Source organism: Elgaria multicarinata, chromosome 16 (genome assembly GCF_023053635.1).
Source record: "Elgaria multicarinata webbii isolate HBS135686 ecotype San Diego chromosome 16, rElgMul1.1.pri, whole genome shotgun sequence".
Lineage (NCBI taxonomy): Eukaryota > Metazoa > Chordata > Lepidosauria > Squamata > Anguidae > Elgaria > Elgaria multicarinata.
In genome coordinates this window covers 18,529,188-18,545,052 of record NC_086186.1, presented here as the reverse complement: position 1 = coordinate 18,545,052, position 15,865 = coordinate 18,529,188, and positions in this window count along the sequence as shown.

Below are 15,865 nucleotides of genomic sequence, written 5' to 3'. Positions count from 1 at the left end.
CAGGGAACAGCAGCAAGTATAAAATACATAAAATACTGATTAAGAACATAGTATACATTGTTAAAACATCCTTAAAAAATCTTAAAAGCATCCTAAAATTACACTGGATAGGCCTGCCAGAAGAACTCTCCTCCGGCAGGCCATTCCACAGTCTGGGAGCAGCAGAAGAGAAGGTCAGCCTAGTTTTGGCTGGCTGAAGAAAATTCTTCCCAGAGGACCTGAGTGTGCGGGCCGGATTGTATGGGAGAAGGCAATCCCGCAGGTAGCCTGGACCCAAACCATGTAGGGCTTTAAAAGTGATAACCAACACTTTGTACTTTGCTCAGAAACTAACTGGCAGCCAGTGAAGAGATTTTAAAACTGGTGTAATGTGGTCACCCCTAGGTGTACCGGTGACCAGCCTGGCTGCCATATTTTGAACTAGTTTCCGAACTAGGCACAAAGGTAGCCCTATGTAGAGTGCATTGCAGAAGTCGAGCCTTGAAGTTACCAGCACGTGTACTACCATCTTTAGGTCTTCCAACTCTAGGAAGGGGCGCAGTTAGCATATCAGCCGAAGCTGATAGTAGGCACTCCTGGCCGTCGCATCTGTCTGGGCTGTCATTTGGAGCAATAGATCCAGAAGCACCCCCAAACTGCGAACACAGTCTTTCAGGGGGAGTGTAACCCCATCCAGAACTGGTTGACACACTTCCAAACCCAGGTTGGAGCCTTTGACAGCAAGCACCTCTGTTTTGTCTGGATTCAGCTTCCATTTGTTTTTCCTCATCCAGCCCATTACCGCCTCTAAGCATTCATTCAGAGGAGACACACTGACGCTGTTGGTAGTTGTTGTCGCTGATGGTAGTTGTAGTCCAGAAACATCTAGAGGACTGAAGGTTCCCCATCCCTGCTATATATTCTGCCTTCAGCTCCATTGAAGAAAGATGGGATATAGCTGGAAAATTAATGACCCATGGTTGTGAAGGGGATTTACTGTTTAAGCCCATCACCTCAAACTTCCACCTTGCAAATTTAACTTTTGACCAAGGTTACTGAACCGCTCTCTCTCTCTCTCTCTCTCTCTCATATTTCAGTGCTACTAAACTGAAATACACTACGTAGTATATATAATACAATGATTTATTGCAATAGGGAAAGCCCCGGTGTCTCACTGTGGTAGTATAATAAATTTATAGCCGTGGTTCTGCATTCATTAGATAAGCACGTTGGGTCCTGAGCTGGGAAACTGTTGAGAAATAACATGAAGTCGGAATTTCCCTGTGTTCCCTTTTCAAATAAATCTTTCCATAAACAGCCAATAGCACTGATTAAAACTTGGTCCCCCCTTTTTTTTCCTGAGATGTTCTAATTCACACATCAATGCAGATTGATTAGCTAACTTCCTATTCCCGCAGGATCTTGCTGGGTGCACAGAAGTGAGTTGTTCATGCAAAGAATGAGATGTTAGCTGTCACTAAAGCCCCCTGAACTCACAAAGGGCCTGGCTATCAGGAAATCCTCACTGAGGGTCAACACCAAAGTTTCTTTTGTTTTACTGAGGATTCTGTCATTACAGGATCCAGATACACAGGGGCAACAGAAGGTGGTCTCTCTCCCCTACATCAGTGGGAGGACCTGAAAGTAACAGTACATTACACAGAAACCACTCAACAATGAGCTTCAGACAGTCTTGCGTAGGGATATATGAGAAATTCATTTCAGTTTGTTTTATCAGGATTTACCCAATTCGCTCCTTCCGGACTGAACACAGACTCAGACACAATCTCTGTCCAAAGTTTGTACATTTCTGAGCTTGCAATGTGATTTGGAGACCAAAAAAAAAAATTAATAAATCTTTTTAATTTGGAAAAAGAATGTGAAAAATGCATACTTTCTAAAAAGGTGCACAGAGACTCTTTAATCAAATGAGAGAAGCATGTGTACATTTCAAACATGTGCACAATTGATGGGTACATTTGGAAAAATATGGATGAAAATACGCACGGATTTTTGTGGGAAAAGCGGGGGGAAGCATCGCTCAGAATCTGATATGGACTTGAGTCAGGACAAGTGTCGAGATGTAATTCAGAGGGCCTCAGCAAGCTCAGTTTTTGCTGATTCGTGCATCCCTAGTCTTTGTGCATCCCTAGATCACAAATCCCTGATTTGTGCATCCCTAGATCACACCAGGGTTATACTGTTCAATCACTGCGAATTGCGTGCAAAGGACTCCAAAGTTTTCCATCTTATAATCTGTTTTAACTGTGAAGCACTCCCAGGCATCCTGCTTTAATTATGCTTTAAAGCCAAAAGAACCGACCTATTTTGCTACCTCTTTAGGAGTGAATCATTTGTTGTTCTCCAAATGGCCACTGGGGGGGGGCAGGAGAAGGATTTGATATGTTTAAAGTACAAATTAAACAAATGCTTACATCTGCATAAGTTTTAAAGATGAAGACATCAAAATTTGCACAGTAATAGATATTAAGGAGAGCTTTAAGCAGACCAAATTTGAATCAGATTGGGCCATCCATTGATTTTTAATGATTTTTTTACATTTCCCCCCTTAAACCATTTTCCTGGTATGGAAAGGATCTTAGGAGCGCTGCCGCCCGGGGTGTGATTTAGCTAGCAACAACAACAACAACAGCTTTACGCTACAGGGGATAATTCAAGGGAAACAGGTACGTGGGATGAAGCCTTTGGGCCCAGCCTGGCCTAGGATGGCCAGTTGCACATTGCCCTAAAATAGGAAATACATCACCAGAAAAGAGGGCAGGGATTCGCATGACATTTGCATTTGCTAATGTAGATGCAGAGATACACATTTAGACACTATGATTAGAATTTAAATAGAAGCATAGTACACTTCACCATCATGTGGAAGTCTACAGCCAGGTGACCTGTGTACCTGCCTTCTCAGTCTGCTGCCCAGGTGTTAACTGTGGATGAGCAACCATTCTTACCATTCTTTATCTTTAAATCAGAATTGAGCCACCAGCTCAGGTCTCTCTGGTGCATATCCAGCAGTCTGTCCAGCTGTGGAGGCTGGTGGCTGTAATGTCAGTGGAGCAGTGAGTCCATGCTGGGTTTCAGTCTGAACCAGTCAGGACTCTAAAGGAGCTGTTAAGGGCCACAGCTAGACCTAAGGTTTATCCTGGGATCATCCAGGGTTCACCCCTGCCTCAGCACTGGATCCCCTGTGTGTCACCTAGATGAACAGGTTTGACCCCTGGATGATCCAGGGATAAACCTTAGGTCTAGCTATGGCCAAGGTGTGAAGGTTCAGCACCTTAGATAGCTCCTTTAATGATCTGACTGGTTCTGACTGGAATTTGAGTGCATTCACCACCCCACTGACATTGGAGCCACAAGGCTCTACTGCTTGCCAGCCATTGCTGCCCACCACCACCTGCCTGACATCCACTTCCTGAAGCAGCCACCATGATCTAGCTAATGGTAGGGCTTGCTACTGCCTAATGTTGTGCAATTCATTATCATTGGAGCCTTAATGTATAATTCCCCCCCTTTTAAAAACAGGAACGCATTTGGAAGGATCTTAACTTTACCTTTAATCAGGAGGTTTTTAATGGGAGGTTTTTAATCCCACACTGTCATTATAGTATTGCAATAATATCCACAACCAGGGTTCTCAAAATACCTGGCTCTTTTGCTTCCAGTTAAATCTTGAATATATCTGAAAACGAACCTGTAAACAGAGATGGGCGAATCTGTCAGTTTTGCTTTCTCCAGCATTGGAAGAAAAACTCAGGTTTTCTCTCATGAATATGAAGAACTTTGCAAATGTTGGGAAATTCTTATGAAAGACAAACTGAAACAAAATTCTTGCCCATCTGCATCAGCCAAATTCAGTAGATACAGGTATTCCGAGCACGGAAGGGAGGCAGATATCCCTGCTTGCCATATAGCTGTTCATGATGAGGAGCCTGTAAAAATGTGGCAACTCTGATGCAGCATTCACATAATTGAATATTTATTTATTATTTATTACATTTATATCCCACTTTTTTCCCTCCAAGGAACCCAAGGCGGTGTACATAATCCTCCTCCTCTTCTCCATGTTAGGCAGGTTGGGCTGAGAGGCTGTGACTGGCCCAAAGTCACCCAGTGGGTTTCCATGGCTGAGTGGGGACTAGAACCCAGATCTCCCAACTCCCAGTCCAAAACTTTAGCCACTACACCACCCTAGCTCTTACACAGGGATTGAAACCTAAGGACATAAGAAGAGCCATGCTGGATCAGACTAAGGGTCCATCTCATACAGCATTCTGTTCACATAATGGCCAACCAGCTTTTGATGGTAAACCCACAAGCAGGATATGACAGCCACAGCACCCTCCTGCCCATGTTCCCCAGCTACTGGTCTACATATCCATATTGCCTCTGATACTGGAAGTAGCACATAGCCATCAGGACTAGTAGCCATTGAATTTGTCTAACCCCCTTTAAAGCTATCCAAATTGGTGGCCATCTTGAACCAAAAATGGAGAACTTCGCAAATTGTGGTAAATTCCGATCAAAACCAAACTATAATGAAATTTTCATCTATCCCTGCCTTTAACTGTTCCTCTAACACAGACAGAGAGCTCTCTCTCTCTCTCCATCCATTCTTGAAATCTGAAATGGGATCCAGTCTTAAGACCAAGGCCTATCATTATGAACTAGATCTATGATTGAGAGATTTGGGTTCTCGTTCAAATTCAGCCTTGGATTTATGAATGAAATTGTGGAGAGCAAACATTTGTAATTGCCTCCATGCACCCTGCATTAGGAAAGCAGCCCCAGATCTACTTGTCTAAGGCTGACTTTGGTTTCATAGCAAATGTGACCATTATATATTTTATATATATTTACAAGTCAGGATGGGCGAACCATGTATGTTCTCCGAACTCCACTTTCAAGGGGAGTTCAGCTCACCCCCATTTTAGTTCACAACATGTTTTTCAGTCCATTCAAACAGGAAAAGTGCAAATTTCTGTGTGCACTTATTTCCTTTCAATTACATTATGTTTCCCTACTGGCTGGAGGGTGAAAATGCATATTTTTTGAAAAAATGAGTGTTTTAATGTGAATCTTTAAACAAAACACATTTTTAAATGCCATCAAAGTTCAGGAATGTGTGAGCATTTTTTTTTTAAAAAAAAGTACTCCTGTTTCTGTTTGCATTTGAGATTGCGAACGGTGCAAATTTTGATGATTTGCAAACTGAAACAAAAATTGCAGACATCTCCTTTTGCAAGCTATGTGATGGAGTTGCTTTGTGTAGCACTGCCACCTAGCAGCAACTGATAGACTTTCAGGTCAATGATTACAGATTCCTCCACAGTACAAGAAATATCATATATAAATACACACATACACACACACGGACTGGGTTTAACAAGAATTTGAGGACCACAAATCTCACAGTGTGTATGATTTGGCAATAATATTTCCTCCCATCTGTTAGGAAATTATTTCAATTTTTAAAGAGAGAGAGTGAGAGAGAGAGAGAGAGAGAGAGAGAGAGAGAATATGACTATTTCCTCAAACACTGAGAAGTCCTAGAAAGACAAATATAGAGTTCAGGGATGGATCAGTCAGTGAGTAAACGTCAGTTTCACATTTATTCATTTATTTAATTTCACTCTTCAAAACAAATCACAGAGTGGCTTATAAATAAAATGCCAATATAAAGTACAAGCAAGTCCATTCCATCCTTTCATTCTTTCTTTATTCTTTTTAACAAGGTATTTGTTGCTATTGTGTGTTTTTTTAACAAGGGTTAAAAACCCAATAATCTCTTTTTAAGGGGCTTCGGGTTCCTTGAAAGAAGAAAAAAAGGCAGGATACAAACGTAATAAACAAATAACAAAAAAGGCATCTTTCTGGTGTTGGTTTATTGTTCCAGTAATTCCTGCTCAAATCTGCCATTTTGCAAGAAATAAAAGGGGTTATTTGTTTACCCCTAAGTGCCAGGCCAAAAACAGAGTCAGTTGGCACCAATTGAAGTTGGTTGTTGTGTTTTTTACAGCCTGTGGGGTGGGGACAATTTTTTGGGAAAGCAGCTGGGTGGGAAGATTTAACCATCAGCTATCCATGCATCTGGGAGTCCTGTGTGTTTAATTCAAGGGTGTGTGTGAATGGGGAGGATCAGCTGCATGATGTGTATTTAACATAGCATCTAGTTTAACTCTGCATCCCCAGTGAGAACTGCAAGCAACTCACGCTGGGAAACAGATTGGTCTCCTGGAACGTTTCCCAAAACAGGAATAGAATTTATATTGAGGATGAAAGGGACCAGAATTTATGGGGCAAAAAGTGATAGTAAAATTATAGCATGGCATAAATAACTCCTATGCTCTAAGTAAAACTAAAACTCTCACACACACATTGCAAACTCATTCCATATACAGCCACAGGAAACTGGGAAAATGCATATTGCACCTACTGAGATCCAGGCTAAGTTAATTCCATTGAAATATTATATACCTCAGCAGATGCAATGGAAGGGTATGTGCTGTGTAATGCCTTAGTGTGATGTCTCTAGTGTACATGACGCAGTAGTGAGAAGCTAGATAAGGGTCCTCTCGAACCATTTTTTATAAAATCCGCAGTGTTATTTGGAGCACTAGACTCATACACACAAAAAAAACCCCAATCCAGCCCAAGGAGCATGTGTTATGGTGTGCCCTTGTATTATTTGAGGAACCTTGCTGGCTAGTTGGTCATGTGCTCTACTTTACAGTCCTCCATTTGAAGATCTGTCAGAGGACAATCCTCTAACTAAAGGGTTTCTCCCTTTATTTATTACTTTTATAGCCCAACTTTTTTCCTCCTTAAGGGACTCAAGGCAGCATACTTTATTTATTTATTTATTTAAAACATTTATATCCTGCCCTATAGCAATAAGATCTCAGGGCGGCGTACAGATAAAAGCATACAGTATAAAACAGTAAATATACACTGCTAAAAACAAATCAAACCATAAACCAAGTTAAAACAATACATAATTTAAAAGCAGTAAAACTATTAAAACAGTTAAAACAATGTACCAACTTGGTGAATTCAACCATTAAAAGCTTTGTTAAAAAGCCATGTTTTCACTTGGCGCTGGAATAAAATCAGCGTTGGTGCCAGTCGGGCCTCCAAGGGGAGGGCATTCCACAGCTGGGTGCCACAACAAAGAAAGCCCTCTCCCTTGTCCCATCATAGCAAATGTGTTGTGCTGGTGGGATGCGGAGAAGGGCTCCTGCAACAGATCTCAAGTCTCAGGCAGGCATAATATGCCTTCTCTCCATTTTATGCTCATAATAACCCTGTGAGATAGGCTAGGCTGAGAGTAAGGCCTTAGCTAGACCTAAGGTTTATCCCGGGATTGTCCCGGGGTTGTCCCTGCCTGCTCCCAGGATATCCTGTGTGTCATTTACATGAACAGGAATGACCTTAGGTCTAGCTAAGGTAGAGTGACCATATGACCAGATTTGCCTGGATTTGCCCGGGTTTTGGGTGACAAATCCGGGAGGGGAAATCCGGATTTTTCCAATCTTCCCCAGCCAAAGAGCTGCTCTAATGGGAATTAACAAAAATGCTTATAACTCCATCATTTTAAAAGATAAAGACATGAAACTTGGCATGATGGTAGCTCTTAGGAAGGGCTTTAGTCATACCAAATTTGAAACAGATCCGTTCATCCATTGATTTTTTAGGAATTTTTTAATAGTTGAGGTTTTAAAATTATTATTTTTAAAATCGTCATTTTTAAAGATAAAGAGATGAAACTTCGCACCATGATAGGTTTTAGGTAGAGCTTTAGCCACACCAAATTTGAAACAGATCCATTCATCCATTGATTTTTTAGGAATTTTTTTAAAATTGAGGTTTTAAATTTATTTTGTAGAACACATTTGTCTTAAATGTGTGCTGTAAAATCAGACATGTGACCAAGGCTATGTTCGGGTGGGCACGCCCCCTTGATGCTAGACATGCCCCCTTTGAGGCCGACCATGTTGTCTTCCTTTTTGGTTTTCAAAATATGGTCACCCTAGCTAAGGTCCTAAGAGAATGTCCCAAAGACACTCAGAGAGCTTCCATGGCCAAGTGGGGACTAGAACACAAATCTTCCATCTCTCATTCAAACACTCTCACCACTACACCACACTGGCTGCCTTTGAAGAACTCCTGTTCAGTCCTTGCTGGTTCAACACAGTAAGGTTTGAACTGAAGGGGGTGGAGACAGCACACCTGGAAATGTAGAGCATGGGGCTGGCATACATGGCCCCATCCCAGTACCCACTTTGACCTCTCATATGTTTTCTTGAATACCTGTCTCAGGCCTGAGACAGAGGCAACAATAGAGTGGGTCACTTATGCATTGCCAGAGAGAGAGGAAATACATCATGAGAAAACAGGACACAGATTTATATACTACAGATATACATACTATAGCTACAGATGTACATTTTGAAATGCAGTTCAAATAGTAATACAATCCGTAGTCGGGAAGACGGTAACTAGGTGAACAAGTGCGCCAACCAGTTCAGTCTGCTGTCCAACGGCTCATTGTTGACGAGCAATTTCAAGGCCTCTGCTCTTCTGGTTCCATTGGGTTCTTTGTCTTTAAACTGGTTTTGGACTGCGCAGCCCTTGAAATAGAAGACTGTCCTCTGTAAAGCAGGACATATGGCCGCCCTAGCAAGGACATGCCTAAGCCCAACCGAGGCTGAAGCTCAGAGACCTCCAAACCCATATTGCTCCAGAAGGTAGACATCTGCTTTCCTTCGGGGGCCTGAGCAATTTGATGCTTTCCTTTTCCCCACTATCCCTTCCTTCCGTTACCCATACTTCCATTGGGCATGACCCTTCCATCTGCCCAGTCTCTACCTCTTCTCCTTGTTCCCAGTCTCTGGCCCTAGTTCCCAGATCCAGTTTGCCCCTTAGACATGTAATTTCTAGACTTCTGGTTTTACTTTGGCTGCCATTGGTTGATGGTTGTGGTGAGGTGTTGCAGAAGAAGAGCTGTGTGTGCCGTGTTGCCTGTCCTGTGCCCCCTAAGCTACCCTGCTGCCCTCAAGTATAGTGGAGGATGCTGTCCCTTCACCAATGCTGAAATAAGATACAACTTCCAGTCTGGTCATCTACTATACATTGGATGGGAAAGGGAGCCCATATTGTCCTTTGCCTCCAGCACCCAAATGCCTCTCACAAAGCATGCGCTCAGAGCTATTGCCCCTCCCTAACCTCTATATAATAAACATCTGATTAATTTTCCTTAAGGTAATTTTGTGCAATTATTAAATTTTTAAACCTGTTGCCAATTGGGCAGAACGTGCAGAACGTTTCCACGAAAGCAAGGAGAGACAATGAAAGAAAAAGAAAAGCATCGATGACGTTTGCTCTTGGTCTTTTGTATCTACCTTGGGCTCCTACTTATGAAAACATTTCACTCCCTGCCACTCACGATTCTAAGCAGAGTAACACAATGCATCACCCAGAACATATTTGATGTAGCCATGCCAAACCTCCAGAACTTGACGTCCTTGTACGTTTCGAACCTTTGTAGGACAAGCAAGATATGCCACAATGTGTGATCATCTCATTTAATACATTGGCTTGGCTTCTAGTAACAAACAGACGTAGCTCTCAGGAAAACTGGCTTTTTGCCGACCAAGAAAACAGCAGCCATATCCTGCAGCTGCGTGCTTCAACTATATGCCACACTAGAGGCATTCAAGAGGCAGCTGGACAACCATCTGTCAGGGATGCTTTAAGGTGGATTCCTGCATTGAGCAGGGGGTTGGACTTGTTGGCCTTATAGGCCCCTTCCAACTCTACTAGTCTATGACTCTATGTTGTCTGCATGTTCTTATTCGTTAAAGTCTGCTGTTTATAACTTTTAAGTCAATGGATGGAAAGAATCATAGAATCATAGAATAGCAGAGTTGGAAGGGGCCTACAAGGCCATCGAGTCCAACCCCCTGCTCAATGCAGGAATCCACCCTAAAGCATCCCTGACAGAATAGAATCATAGAGGGTTTGGGAACAAGGGGTCCAAAGGATGGTCAATTTGGGGCATGCCCAAACACAAAATTGGGCTGAAATGCTGCCATCGATCACCCTGAACAAAACCAGGGTGGGAGGGGAGCAGGAATTCTCCTCCCCCAGGGCTGGCCAAAGACCTTTGTCTTCCTGAGGTGGAGCAGGAAGTTCCCCCCTCCAATTCAAAGTGCATATTACTCTAGTTATTTTGACACGTGGGGCAGAAAATCATACAAGCACCTCTCCCACTCCCTGGCAGTAAAAATACAGTAGTGGTAGAAGAAGTAGTAATTTAATTAACAAATAGCTATTCACACATAAAAACCTATGGTTCATACACACATTTGTACATGTGACCATGTCTATAGGTCAGTTGATGGGACATAAGTTTTGAGTCCTGCTCCACTGTTTCATCTGCTCTGCATGATGGCTCAGGTGAGGAGGCACATCGTGGACAGCTGTCTGGAACAAGGAGCAGTTTTAGCACCACAGACAACAGCCCAGGAATTAGAGTGTGTTCAAGACTACATAAGGCAGTTCTGTAGCTGGAGTACTGACAGGGCTGGCCCACCTATTAGCCAGAAAGAAGCAGTCGCCTCAGGCAGCAGGTGCTGGGAGGTGGCAGCAAGGTGTTGGAGGAGAGAGCTGCAGGCCGTGCAGCCTTCTCTGTGCCCCCTAAGTTGGCCCACAGCTTTCAGGGGCCATGGAGGATACTGTCCCATTATCCATATTGAAGACAGATCCATCTGCCAGTCCAGTTGACTTTTGTACACGGAATAAGAGGGGGCACCATTTTGTCCTTCACCTCAGGCAGCCACCACTGAATATTGAGAAGTTACCTCATACTGGCTGAGAGCAACTGACAGGATTTTATAGCCCTTGCCAGAAGAGTCCTTCTGGGAGCTCCGTCTCCTGAAGTGTATGCCTGCTTTCCTTAATGGGCCCGTCACTGGCTTCTTCTAGGTAGTGAGGGTCTTGGGAGGGAGAAGCTAGTTGGGGAATGCTCCCCAAGCCTCCCTGCTCACTGGAAGAGTCTGAAGTCCACTCTTTGGAGACAGAAGGCCACAATGCCTCATAGGGACCCAGAGGACAGGGGACAGGATCCAAGGTGGATGGCCCCACTTGTGAAAGTCCAGGAACTGGTTCTGACTCCTCCTCAGAGTCCCTGCAGCTAGAAACCTCCATCTCAGAGGAATTCTTGTGTCCATTTGCAGAATATCGAACCTGACATTAGAGTATTTCATGTAAAAACCTGAAGCTCGCAGCCCTGGTTTCTCGCACAGTGGTGACTTCTCTTGCCAGGAAAAGAGAAGGAGGAGAAAGGCAGGGATAGGATAGAGAGGGGTGACACACCTCCGACATCATAATGCTCATGCTTACCTCACAGACCAGCTGCTTAAAAGGAAGTCGTTCACAGGGCAGCAGGAAGAAGGGAAAGAACGTGAAAAGCGGAGAGGGAAGAAAGATGAAGAGGGGGACGGGGCATGGAGCAGAGAGGGCATGTTCTAAAGATCTGAGGTCCTCAGATGCCTGACACATACCTCCAGCCGTTAGCCGCACAGTCTACTTGTGGTTCCTAAATGATTCGGCAAGTGTGATGCTAAGGACAAACGGCACCATCGTCATCCATCAAATTCCTCTCCTCTATGCTTCCTGTATATTGACATATGAAGTCCTGCCTGGCCTGCATCGTGGATGGTGGGTGTGAGATCGGTAAGTACGGCCATGCAGAGAACAGTTGTTCCTTTCGGTATAGGGTGAGATATGCAGAGGAGTTCTGAAGCCCAGAGGCCACCAAATATCACTGGCCTGGAAAATGTGTAACAGGCCAGGAATATTGGACCCCGTGTCCTCTTTTGCATATGGCTACCTTACATTAGGCTTTTTGGTTACTTTCCCGATACACTGATGTCTATTCCTGGAAATTACACTCTTCTCTTTGCCCTTGAGGGAGTGTGCGTTTTAAAAACATTGCTAGTGCGAATTGGTATCCTCTTTGTGTCTAGAATAGGGATGGGGAACCTGTGGCCATCTGGATATTTTGGACTACAACTCCCATCAGAGCCTAGCCAATGATCAGGGATGATGGGAGCAGCTGTAGTCCAAAACCAGTGAATCCCACAAGTCCATTTTATCTTGTTTGAAGAAATACGCCCTCTACTAGTTCCTGCTTCACTGGGCTTCGTTGCTGATCAGGTTCACTGAATTTCATTGAATTCTAATGATACACGTCCCTTTTTTCCATATGTCTGTTTGTTTTTCTAAAACTCTACTTTGCCCACCATTTTTTTTTCTTTATGGGGAAACCCCAAAGTTACCTCCTAGCAAAGCCCCAAACATTACCTCATGGCAATGTCTTGAGCAGCCTGTCGGTCAGGGCTGGCTCCAGGCGTTTTGCTGCCTGAGGCAAACGACAAAATGGCACACCAACACCATTCCGCGCACAGACGCTGACTGGACTGTCAGTTGAATCTCAACAGTGGTGACAGAAAAGTATCAGCACTGATTTCAGGTTTTTGAGGGCCTTTGAGCAAGCCAGTTTCAGTGGGGGCCCTCTCCCAGTGAATCTTCTCTTCTCGCTGCCTTCATCACCAGCTGCTGTTGCTCCTCATCCTCCATTTCCTCATCATTGCTACCAGTTGCTTGCTTGACAGGCAAAGAGCCAGTGAATAGGTTGGCAGTGGCATCTATTGCCCCTGCTCCTTCCTCCTCACCACTACATTGTCTGGGGCAGACAACAGGGTAGTTTTGGGGGGGGGCATTAACATGCTATGCTGTGTGGCACACAGAGAGCCCTGCCCTCCCAGCAGAGGGAACAGCCAGGGCTCAGGAGGAACATTCAAGGCCTACCAATGCCGCTGCCAGCATTTGCTGCCTGGGTCAATTGCCTCACTCTACCTAATGGTAGGGCCGGGCCTTCACCTCAGAGCAGCAGGCTAGCTTAAAGGTCTCTGAGTAGGCTGTACAGAACACAGAGCTCTGTCTTCCAACAGAGGGAGGGGGCAGATCAGGAGAAACAGCTGAAGGAAAGGGAAAAATGGCTGGCACTGCTCCCCTTAGCCCAGTATTCGTCATCTGAGGCAGTTGCCTCACTCTCCCTAATGATAGGACCGTGCCAGCCTTATATAGAATCATAGAATAGTAGAGTTGAAAGGGGCCTATAAGGCCATCGAGTCCGACCCCCTGCTCAATGCAGGAATCCACCTTAAAGCATCCTTGACAGATGGTTGTCCAGCTGCCTCTTGAAGGCCTCTAGTGCCTCTAGAGCCCAGCACTTCCCTAGGACATGGGTTCCATTGTACTGCTCTAACAGTCTGGAAGTTTTTCCTGATGACCAGCCGGAATCTGGCTTCCTTTAACTTGAGCCCGTTATTCCGTGTCCTGCACTCTGGGAGGACCGAGAAGAGATCCTGGCCCTCCTCTGTGTGACAACCTTTCAAGTATTTGAAGAGTGCTCTCATGTCTCCCCTCAATCTTCTCTTCTCCAGGCTAAACATGCCCAGTTGTTTCAGTCTCTCTTCAAAGGGCTTATGAAGAGAGACTTCATAGGGCTTTATAGCACTTTCCTAAGTAATGTAACTGGAATTGACCAGATCAGCATTTCTCAGCCTCAGTCCACTTTGCCCACCCCCCATATGAAAACTTAGGAAAAGGGAACTGTCAGGCTGGTTATGGGTCTGTAAAACACTTTATTAAAGTGCTATTTGAATAATAAATAATACTGCAGACGACGATTAGAAAAACAGCCACAACAAACGACACAATAAAATAGGTAAACTCATAAAAATGACTTTGGTTTCATAACAGGTATTTATTATTAAACTAACAGACACACACACACACAAAGCTAGCTGCACATTTTTAATGTCCAAAGTACAATGAAGCAAGAATGCGCCATGGTTTTCATTTGAATAAGACACAATTATCCTTGTTTCCGATAAATGCCGAGATCTTTCTCGGTGGCGGCCCGCAGTGTGGAGAGCGGAAATCTGGAGTGATATAAAAATCTATGAAGCTGCTATTTTTTAAATAATCAATGCAAGCGAAAAATGGATCATGCTGGTGTAAAATGAGCAGTAGTTTTCTGATCGTGGTGGCTCCAAAGAAAATGCTCAGGAATCCTGTCTCCTCTACAGAGCTTATGGTAGGGTGACCAACTGTCAGGATTTCCCCAGATTTGTCCTGGTTTGTGTTCTTTCCATGGTGTCAGGGGGGATTTTCTATAATTTTCAATAATGTCCTGGAATGACACACCTTCCCCTTTAAGGCTGCCATTAGCATGGCAGGAGGGAATGACATGCTTTCTTGAGGCACATCATTCCCCCACCCCGAGCTCCAATTGAGGTCTTAAAGGGGAAAGTGGGTCATGCGTGGACATTATAGAAAAGGCCCCAATTGGAGTGGATGGTGGTGGTGCAGAATGAAATCCTTTCCCCTCCTCCACTCCAATCGGGTTCCAATCTTTAAGGTGGCGGGGGAATAATGTACTTTCTGCAGGACTCAGAAAGCTGCTTCCCCACACACACACTAGGTGTCCTCTTTTTTGGTTTCCCAAAGATGGTCACCCTAGCTTATGGGGTATGACTAAACCAGTCAGCAATGATAAAGTAAGTGACCCTCAAAAGAACATAGGCAGGTACATTGTACAAGGTCAGACGATTTCCCCATCTAGTTCAGCATTTGTCTCTATGGGATCTCAGACAGACGGTCTTTTCCCATCACTTGCTACCGGTCCCTTTTGGGCGGGGATGCTGAAATTTAAGGTGACACGGCCGGCGGAAAACTTTCCGCTTCTTGAGGCTGTGGGTCATGATTCCACCCTTTCTTCTCTCCCCAACCCACCCCGGCTGTGACAGCAGTAGTGGTACAGGCCTGCCCTCTCCTCTCCCTCCTTCCCCCACCGATGGCAGTGGTATCCCCACCCCGCCTTTCTCCCCCCCACCACGAGTGGAGCCTGGTGGCTCCATTGTCAGTGGGGTGGTAAATCTACTCCAGGTTTCAGTCAAAACTCTACAGGAGCTACCTTAGATAACTCCTTTAGAGTTCTGACTCATTCTAAGTGAAACCAGGGGCTCATCTACACCAAGCAGGATATTCCACTATGAAAGCAGGATATAAAAGGCTGGGGCCACACCACTGCTTTATAGTGGTATTGAAGTGCACTGACAACTGTTGGAGCCCCTGACACATACTGTATACCACTTTCATACCACTTTCAGAGTGCTCTATCCTGCTTGGTGTAGCTGTGTCATGGGCCCCACCAGTTGTCAGTGCACTTCAGTACCACTATAAAGCAGTAGTGTAGATCCTGCAGTGCACTTCAATACCACTGTAAAGCAGTAGTGTGGCTCCTGCCTTTTATGTACCGCTTTCATAGTGGAATATCCTGCTTGGTGTAGATGAGTCCCAGGAGTGGGTTCTGGTAATCAAAAGCACCTTGGATAGCTCCTTTAGAGTTATCCTACGATTGGAATGCTAACCTCCCAACAGCTTCCGTAAATGGAATTCACCCCCTCGGGCTGAAAGAGCTTCAACAGCCCTGAAACAGAATTTGCCTTCAAATTCCTCTGACAGCCCTTGAAATAGTCCTCTGTAAAGTCAGACACGTGTTCACGTTATGTTGGGGATTGAACTAAAGTTTCGGGAATGGAGCCAAGCAGAGTGCTGGCGGCTTGCATGCCCCCTACCCACCCACCCACCTCAAGCCCCTCAGACTTGGAGCCAGTCCTGATAACTATCGAAGCATTTAAAGCATTTCTGTGCAGACAGTTCCTCATTCGGAACCAGTCAGCCAGAGAGCTTTGCAGAAACATCCCTATTGCTGAGAAGGTTGTAAAATCGTTCT